The sequence below is a fragment of the Pelobates fuscus genome, chromosome 2 (genome assembly GCF_036172605.1).
Source record: "Pelobates fuscus isolate aPelFus1 chromosome 2, aPelFus1.pri, whole genome shotgun sequence".
Lineage (NCBI taxonomy): Eukaryota > Metazoa > Chordata > Amphibia > Anura > Pelobatidae > Pelobates > Pelobates fuscus.
Genome location: NC_086318.1, coordinates 50,584,435 through 50,594,214, shown reverse-complemented (window position 1 = coordinate 50,594,214; position 9,780 = coordinate 50,584,435).

Below are 9,780 nucleotides of genomic sequence, written 5' to 3'. Positions count from 1 at the left end.
CCCTGCAAAAAAAAGATCCGGGGCTATAGGGCCCACATTCAGGCCTCAGCCCCCATAGCCTATTGTTATGGACAACCCTATGGTGATCTAAACTGGGTTACACCATGTCTCTGATAAACCTCATCTGAGATAATTCTTACTAATATATTTTTAATTCATTGACACAGTTTACTTTTATTCCTCCTTCTGATATCCAAATGCCAATTAAACGTCAGATCATTGTTGTCTGGTTTAAAGAAATAAAGAAGCCATGGAAGGGAGTACAATTTATGATTATGACTTCATTGTCCCGCAAGCTTTGTGCAGTTTATAACAAATAGCAACCGGTCTAAATATTGAAATATATGGCTATTACGGGCAGTTTTTTCAGATTGTCTAAGAATACTTTTTTGAAGTCGTTCTCTAGAGCTTTTGCTTCTGTTTCGTGTTATTTTACATACCGTAAATGAACTCACACTGTGTATTTAGTAATGATTTATAGTCAAATGGGAGTATTTTTAAACAACCAAAAGGAATTTAAAATGTTCGGGTTCATATTGCATACATGTTCAATGTGTCCATAAGTCACCGTGATAAGGTACCACCATCACTCCTACAGATATATTTCAAGTGCATATTAACAAGCCCAGACATGGGATGGAGAGGCTACATTTACAGAAGTAAAATAAAATAAAAGTCTTATTAAACGGTGATCATGTAATAATGTACTGTCATTACCAGAACACGGTAATAAGCAGCGGAATGCAGAATTTGAGATTTCTTTCATATTTGCTGGTCAGTCCTACATTTTCAAATGAGATTATCAATGTTTTATCAATTTGCTTCTATTAAAAAAAATAGCACCAAAAAAAACCATACTATTTTATGAGAAGGTAATTATAAAAGGAGTTGCGTGTAGTTCCTGGAGCATTACAACTCTGCAATGCTACATGTATGGATCATTTGTGACACTAATTGCTAAAAGTGTTTTGTATCTGATTTGCTGTTGTAAATACAAATAAAGATAAATAAGTCAATGGGACCTGATGGAATACACCCAAAGTAATTAAAAGAGCTTAGTGGTGTACTAACAAAACCATTAACAGATTTATTTAACCAATCATTGTTAACAGGAGTAGTCCCAGAAGATTGGAAATTAGCAAATGTTGTGCCCATTCACAAGAAAGGTAGTAGGGAGGAGTCGGGCAACTATAGGCCAGTAAATCCTACTGGACACCATGTTAAAGGATAGGATTGTTGAACATCTAAAAATACATGGATTTCAAGATCAGAGACAACATAGATCATGCCAAACTAATCTTATTGATTTTTTTGATTGGGTAACTAAAATAATAGATCAGGGTGGTGCAGTAGACATTGCTTACCCAGATTTCAGTAAGGCTTTTGACACTGTTGCACATAGAAGGCTTATCAATAAATTGCAATCTTTATGTTTGGATTCCAATATTATTGAATAGGTAAGACAGTGGCTTAGTGACAGGCAACAAAGGGTTGTAGTTAGAGATGTCCCGAACAGTTCACTGGCGAATAGTTCCTGGCGAACATGGCTTGTTCGGTTCGCCACGGACGGCGAACATATGCGATGTTCGGTCCGCCCCCTATTCGTCATCATTGAGTAAACTTTGATCCTGTACCTCACAGTCAGCAGATACATTCCAGCCAATCAGCTATAGAGAGCGCTCAGGCGGCTGCCACACTGCCTCACCTCCCCTGTAGCGTGGCCGAGCTCCTCTCCGGTCCGCTACCCGGCCGGACTGACAGGAAGTGCACACTTCCTATCAGTCCGTCTGGGTACAGGAAACTCCTGTACCGCGGACCGTAGAGGAGCTTGGCCACGCTACAGGGGAGGTGAGGTTAGGAGGAAAACTGGGGGAGGGGGGTAAGAACGGGGGGGTAAGAAGAAGAGGGAAGGTGGGGGAGTAAGAAAACAAGGGGAGGGGGGAGTAAGAAGAAGACAAGTGGAGGGGGGTAAAAAGGGGGGAAGGGGGAGTAAGAAGAGGGGAGGGGGGAGTAAGAAGAAAGGGGGAGGGGGAGTAAGAAGAAGACAAGTGGAGGGGGGAGTAAGAAGAAGACAAGTAGAGGGGGGAGTAAGAAGAAAGGGGGGAGTAAGAAGAAAGGGGGGAGGGGGGAGTAAGAAGAAGAGGGGAGGGGGGAGTAAGAAGAAAGGGGGATGGGGAGTAAAAAGAAGAGCGGAGGACGGAGTAAGAAGAAAGGGGGGAGTAAGAAGAAAGGGGGAGTAAGAAGAAAGGGGGGAGGGGGAGTAAGAAGAAAGGGAGGAGGGGGGAGTAAGAAGAAAGGGGGGAGTAAGAAGAACACGGGGAGAGGGGGGTGAGAAGAACACAGGGAGGGGGGAGTGAGAAGAACACAGGGAGGGGGGAGTGAGAAGAACACAGGGAGAGGGGGGTGAGGAGAGGGGGAGGTGAGATGAACACAGGGAGGGGGGAGTGAGAAGAACACAGGAAGAGGGGAGTGAGAAGAACACGGGGGGCGGGGTGAGAAGACACACAGGACAGGGGGTGAGGAGAAGGGGAGATGAGGAGAAGGGGAGGTGAGGAGAACACAGGGAGGGTGGGTGGGTGTGAGAAGAGACCCCCAAGGGAGCGTGGGGGGAGAGGAGAGACCACTAAGGGGCAGGGGAGAGCTCTAAGGGACAGAAGGGAGAGCAAATTTGCGGAAATTCTGAAAATTCTGAAAATTTTATGTTCGCGACATCTCTAGTTGTAGTCAATGGAGTATATTCGAAGCTTGGGCTTGTCACCAGTGGGGTACCTCAGGGATCTGTACTTGGACCCATTCTCTTTAATATTTTTATTAGTGATATTGCAGAAGGTCTTGATGGTTAGGTATGTCTTTTTGCTGATGATACTAAGACATGTAACAGGGTTGATGTTCCAGGAGGGATAAGCCAAATGGCAAATGATTTAGGTAAACTAGAAAAATGGTCAGAGTTGTGGCAACTGACATTTAATGTGGATAAGTGCAAGATAATGCATCTTGGACGTAAAAACCCAAGGGCAGAGTACAGAATATTTGATAGAGTCCTAACCTCAACATCTGAGGAAAGGGATTTAGGAGTGATTAGTTCTCATGACTTAAAGGTATGCAGACAATGTAATAGAGCAGCAGGAAATGCTAGCAGAATGCTTGGTTGTATAGGGAGAGGTATTAGCAGTAGAAAGAGGGAAGTGCTCATGCCATTGTACAGAACACTGGTGAGACCTCACTTGGAGTATTGTACGCAGTACTGGAGACCATATCTTCAGAAGGATATTGATACCTTAGAGAGAGTTCAGAGAAGGGCTACTAAACTGGTTCATGGTTTGCAGGATATAACCAGGAAAGGTTATCTTAGCTTGGAGAAAAGACGAGACAGGGGGGATATGATAGAAACATTTAAATACATAAAGGGAATCAACACAGGAAAGGAGGAGACCATATTTAAAATAAGAAAAACTACCACAACAAGAGGTCACAGTCTTAAATTAGGGGGGCAAAGGTTTAAAAACAATATCAGGAAGTATTACTTTACTGAGAGGGTAGTGGATGCAAGGAATAGCCTTCCAGCTGAAGTGGTAGAGGTTAACACAGTAAAGGAGTTTAAGCATGTGTGGGATAGGCATAAGGCCATCCTAACTATAAGATAAGGCCAGGGACTAATGAAAGTATTTAGAAAATTGGGCAGACTAGATGGGCCGAATGGTTCTTATCTGCCGTCACATTCTATATTTGTATGTTTCTATGTAAGCTCAGAACCTTTTTTTCCATACTGCAGACTTGCTGACTAAGTTACCCACTATTATATATGTCTACATGTATGTATAGAAAAAAAATAATAATATGAAATATTAAAGGAACACTCCCACCCCGCAACAACATAACAAAATATCTTTGAATTTGTTATGGGTTCCTTATGGCCCCCAGACACTACCAAGAAGAAGAATAACTACAAGACATAAGGCCAGTAAGACCTAACTGCCCCACTATGAGGTGGATCGGCGGATCTCAGGGCCTCAGCTGCTGCCGGACCCCCCCTGACACACACCCTCACAACAAATGTAACAACACACACACATCCTCAAACAGGAGAGACACAAGGGACATACGAGACCGATGAGACCACGGACCTGCTAGCCCATCTGAATGGGCTATTGACATATGTTTTTCAATTGATGTAAGCTATATGCTCTAAGGGACCTGCAAGTCTCACTGCTATATACACTGAAATACAAACACCAAAATTGGGCTCAATAAGGGACCTGCGAGTCCTCAGAAGTCCGGGGCGCACACGCCCACATAATGAAGTGATTTTCTATGACTACTAATGTATAGACACCAAACTATATTAGGGACACGCGAGCCCCGCAGTATAGTCTTTGAACTCCCTGAAGGAGTGACAACTTTGCTGATAAAACAACAAAACAATATTTACAAAAAAGAATATACCATATGCCCAATCCTAAAAGAGCTCAGGGACCTACGAGTCCGACATGTAACCGTTAACGCAAAAACAACCACACAAAACACTGGAGAGTAGTACATACACGACTAAAGACCTCGGGGACTGGCAGTCCAATGACATAATAGATAACTCTACCAGGGAGAGACATACAAACTACAATGTAGCACGAAAAGTACCGCAATCTCGTACCACGGGCAATAACCTTAGGTGAAATGGGACCTGCGTGTCCACACTGTCATTTAACATACCATGTGAAAGTACTATCTACTGTTTATACTTTATAGGACGTGCGAGTCCCACACGTAAATGTTACTTGCGCTACGATGTGACCTGCGTGTCACCAATATAAGTCTACATGATCAGCATTATCTTTTTCCCTGTTATTCCAATGTGAAAGTTACTAAATTAAATTAATATGACCTGCGTGTCCTGGTTGAATTTCTCGTAAGCTATGTTCGTAACTGAAAAATTTTAAATAACCAATAAAAATATATTTACAAAAAATAAATACCCCAATCTGATATTCAAAATGTGGGGGTTTAATTACACCATATGGCCATACTGTGTTAAAGCTCTCCACTTTTTACAGAGTACCCAAAGCCTAGTCAGGGCTCCTATACATACAAAAACATTATTTTGGGCTCCCCCAAAACATGCATTATTTAGTTGTGGGCCTGCTAGAGCCTAAATGACCAAGGTTTATACATTATACAGACACTCCTCACTTACCGACCAGGTTCTGTTCCTACGACCCGGTAGTAGAACAAATTGGTCGGTAAGTGAGGAGTCAAGGGATTCCCTGCTCTGCTGCGTTCTTCTGTGTTCGGTTAAATGTCCCTGAACATAGACGAACGCAACAGAGCAGGGAATTCTCTAATCTATGCTTGGGGAAATATCTCTGAACATAGAAGAACGCAGCAGAGCAGGGAATCCCTCTAATTCCCACGACGGCTCGCACTTACCACCCCGTGAGAGAGCTGGTTGTAAGTGCGAGCCATCATAAAGCAGGTAGGTCACAAAACGAGGACCACCTGTACAACGATAAGGTTCTGAACACACACAAATAATGTTTCAAGGCTATTTTAAAAACACCTATCTTATATACAAAATATGGGGATTTATATTCACCTTCAGTGGTCTTAGCAATATAATGAAAACCACATGTATAGGTGAGAGGGTAAATTAAATTCTAAGTCTCCAGAATAAATTAACATGTAAGAAATGTCAAAAATAGATTTTTAAACCATTCAGCACTTTATGGGCATTCAATAAGTAGATAAATATTGGAGATGGGGAGACCATGATAAAGAACTTAGCTCAGTGGATTTGGACACACTAAGCCTTAAGCTTTCATAGTAATGATACATTTTTAAATAAATGGGTTAATTTTATACTTTCCTGGTTAACATTTTTTTATATTTTAAATGGTATATTTAGACAATGTTTTATATCACTTTTTATTTTACTTGCAATGCAATGTCTTTTTAATTTGTTTAATTGTATTTACTAAATTGTAGGTGTGTGTGTGTGTGTGTGTGTGTGTGTGTGTGTGTGTGTGTGTGTGTGTGTGTGTGTGTGTGTGTGTGTGTGTGTGTGTGTGTGTGTGTGTGTGTGTGTGTGTGTGTGTGTGTGTGTGTGTGTATATATATATATATATATATATATATATCAAGAAAGTTATGGTGGGGAAAAAAAGGGGATTGAAACCCCCTTGCACCTGAGTGGATAGCCAATACATTGTTAAACACTGTTCTGCACATCAGTCAAGCCATACAACTTGCTTTTCCTACAGAAATCTACAATTTGCAGTGATGTTCTACTGCAATGGATTCTGGGTGGGCAAATGCAGATTCTTTGTTGAACTAATTTGGATTTTGTGTGTGTGTATATATACTGTATAAATAAATTGACTTGCTAATTGTGATTTTATCCAATGGGAAATGTATATTATGGACGTTCGGGCTTTAAGGATTTTTAAATCTGATGCCTGGGTATGTCTTAGCACCAATCAGAAATGATATACCTAGAAGTGAGGCTACAGAATATAGAATAGGCTAATATTACCTCATTAGTCCAATCAGCACAGAGGGAATGGGCTGCTGGGGACTCTCGTTGAGCATTAAAGCATAAAAACATTAAAAACTGTTTCATGCTGAATGACATTATAGCACCACGGGATTTCCCACACTATGACCATTTTAATGAGATGAAGCAGATACAGTGCCTACAGTGTCCTGGTAAATACATACTAAATTAATAGCATCAAATAGTCACATTGTGCTGCCATTGGTCCCAAAATGTGATTTTTGTATCTAGCTTTATCTAATCTCACACAAGACACTAGAAGGCAAATTAACAACGCAGTAGATAAGAACTTCTAAAGTAAACACACTCTGCTAAAATAGATTTCAAGATGAGTACATCTTTTCAGAAAGTGTGTAGTAAGGCTATGTGAGTCACAAAGTGGCAGAGAATTGAACAATGAGACTCAAGGGGCGTGATCTTGTAGTTTTGGTGCGCAGGGAGACCCTTTAACTTTTGTTAAAGATGTTCTGGACTTCTGAAAAAAACCATGAAAACAGGCCCTTTATTGAAATATTATAGAGGGGAAAAAAACCATCACTGCTATTCATTCTACAGAAATGTAATTTCATCAGGGAATGCCAAGAAGAAACTGCAAGTCGTGTAACAGTTCATTTATTAAATCACTCACAATGGCTAAGTTAGTATTGGCATCGTGGTAGTAGTATTAAAGTGCTCTTTTTTAGCACATTGATTTCCAAGTATCTCAGTTATTCTGGCATTAGGTGGTTCTGTTCACAGAAGGAGGTCTGTGCTCCTCTACACTTTTTCTCTGCACTTCATGTGCTTTAAGTCTCTCTTTATGTATTATTTTACTCCAAAAGGATTAAAGCAAACATAATAACTCTCCTTTGAGCTTACCGAGAAAAAAGTTAAGTAATAGTTGTTTAAGGTAATATTAACTTGCCAAAACCTTTAACCACTTAATGACCAGTGGTCTACCTGATGTGACGTGATTTTAAAGACTTTCGCCTAAATGATGGCCCTTTAACACCTTCATTACAAGAATAATGTAGGGATGATCCCCAAGGAATTCATCCAAATCCCTGAATAGTGTATACATGATTTGGACAATTGCACATAAAATTTACTTATTGTGAACTAATTTTGTTTGCAAATTGTCCCCTAAAAATTGCTGGTTGAGGGCACTGGAAGCTGCAATGCTGTGAGCATCCGAGTGCTGAGTGCAGAGAGACTAGCGCCCTCTATGCAGAGCTTCTCCATGTCGGTGTTGAGGGGGAGGGGGTAACTGTGTTCAGGGATCCCAGTAACAGTGTTTTTGGACCTGTTGGCTGGCTGCTTTGATCTCTGATTCCCAGGACAAGTTGTAAAAGAGTTAGGCCTGAGAGCCATGAGTGCCTTTATAAAGGCAGTAGATGTACACAGTGTAGGCAGTGGTGTTTAAAACTGCCTGGGAGAGGAGCCTAGGAGAGAGCTTCAGACTGGTCCAGGGTGGAAAAAGTGCTAACTTCAGGATCCAGCTAGGAAACTGACTTGGCAGAGGTACATAGTCAGAGTACAGGAACTCCGTCACAGACAGGACCCTAGTTCTCCCAGCAGTACATTGCCCAGAGCATAACACTGCCTACGCCAGCCTGCATTCTGCTTATTGTGCATCCTGCTGCCATCTCTTCCCCATATCAAACCAATTGGATTTTCATTTTTGTTTCCTTTTTTGTCTGTCTATGCTATCTATGCCTATTGAAATGAAAAATACATTTAAACAATACTTTGCAGCATACTCAAAATACTCAGATTATTGTGGTGTTTTATTTCGCTAACTGCTTGGTAGTGAAGGGGTTAATGAGACACTATAGGCACCCAGACCACATCATCTTAATTAAAGGGAATCTCCAGTGCCAGGAAAACAATCAGTTTTCCTGGCACTGGAGGATTTCTCTCCCTCCCACCCCCCAATCCCCAGTTGCTGAAGGGGTGAAAACCCCTTCAGTTACTTACCTGAGGCAGCGACATGTCCCACGTTGCTGCCTGCTCCTCCCCCGCCGCTCCACCTTCTGCCTACGTCGGCTGGTGGGCGAGACTGATCCCGCCCACCGGCCAAGGAGACCTAATGCGCATGTGCGGCAATGCCGCGCATGCGCAATAGCGCACCCCATAGGAAAGCATTGAAAGCGATTTTCAATGCTTTCCTATGGGGAATTGAGCGACGCTGGAGGTCCTCACACAGCGTGAGGACGTCCAGCGACACTCTAGCACAGAAAACCTGTGCTATAGAGCAGGAAGTTCCCTCTAGTGGCTGTCTAATAGACAACCACTAGGGGAAGACTTAACCCTGCAAGGTAATTATTGCAGTTTAAAAAACCCTACAATAATTACACTTGCAGGGTTAAGGGTAGTGGGAGTTGGCACCCAGACCACTCCAATGGGCAGAAGTGGTCTGGGTGCCTACAGTGTCCCTTTAAGTGGTCTGGGTGCCATGTTTCTGTCTGTTTATTGTCGATCTTCCTTAAATTGTGGCATACGTTTCACACTGTACAGAGTTGTAAGTAAGGAGTTAAATCAGATAGACAAATGGCATAAATAACAACTTATAACAGATGATACTTCTGAGCGAGGCAGCCACTTTTTTATAATAGCAACACGTGGTATCAGACTAGATATTCATGAATGGAGTAAGGTTAACATGCTAAAACATGAACTAAGAGGCTAGGTAGGCATGATTATTTTACGTTAGCTTGTTCCATAGTTAATATTAAACAAGATAGTACCAATTATGCACGTTTTAAGAATAGTAAGGAGTGGCTAGTAAGAGGCAAACAAGAGCATTCATAAATGGATTGCTATGAAGATTGCATGTTAGAAACACATAAGATCAGGCTAAACAAGGCAACAACAAAGGTTAATGGCAGGATAGACTTAGGATGATGAAACAAGCGTATGTAACTTTCCAAGTGCACATAGTGGGTTGGGTTCCCATGAGCGATCCCAGGAGGCTACCCTCGATATTTAGGCGAAAGTCCCCTAATACATTTCTAAATACATTTTTCCGCCCCCACAACTTGCAGTGTCTGCAGGTATCATGAGGACCTATCTCAGCCAGTAATGGTAAGTTCCTCAGCTCTTCACCGAGATCAGCCGACGCCATGTTGGGGGATTACAGAGTCCCGTTCCAGGGATGTGCCCAGCGATATGCCCGAGTGGGGGTCTGCATCTGGGTGATGAAGGTGGAGGAGGCTCGATGAGGACCGCCTGGGCCCCCTCGGCAATGCCAGGTCCCA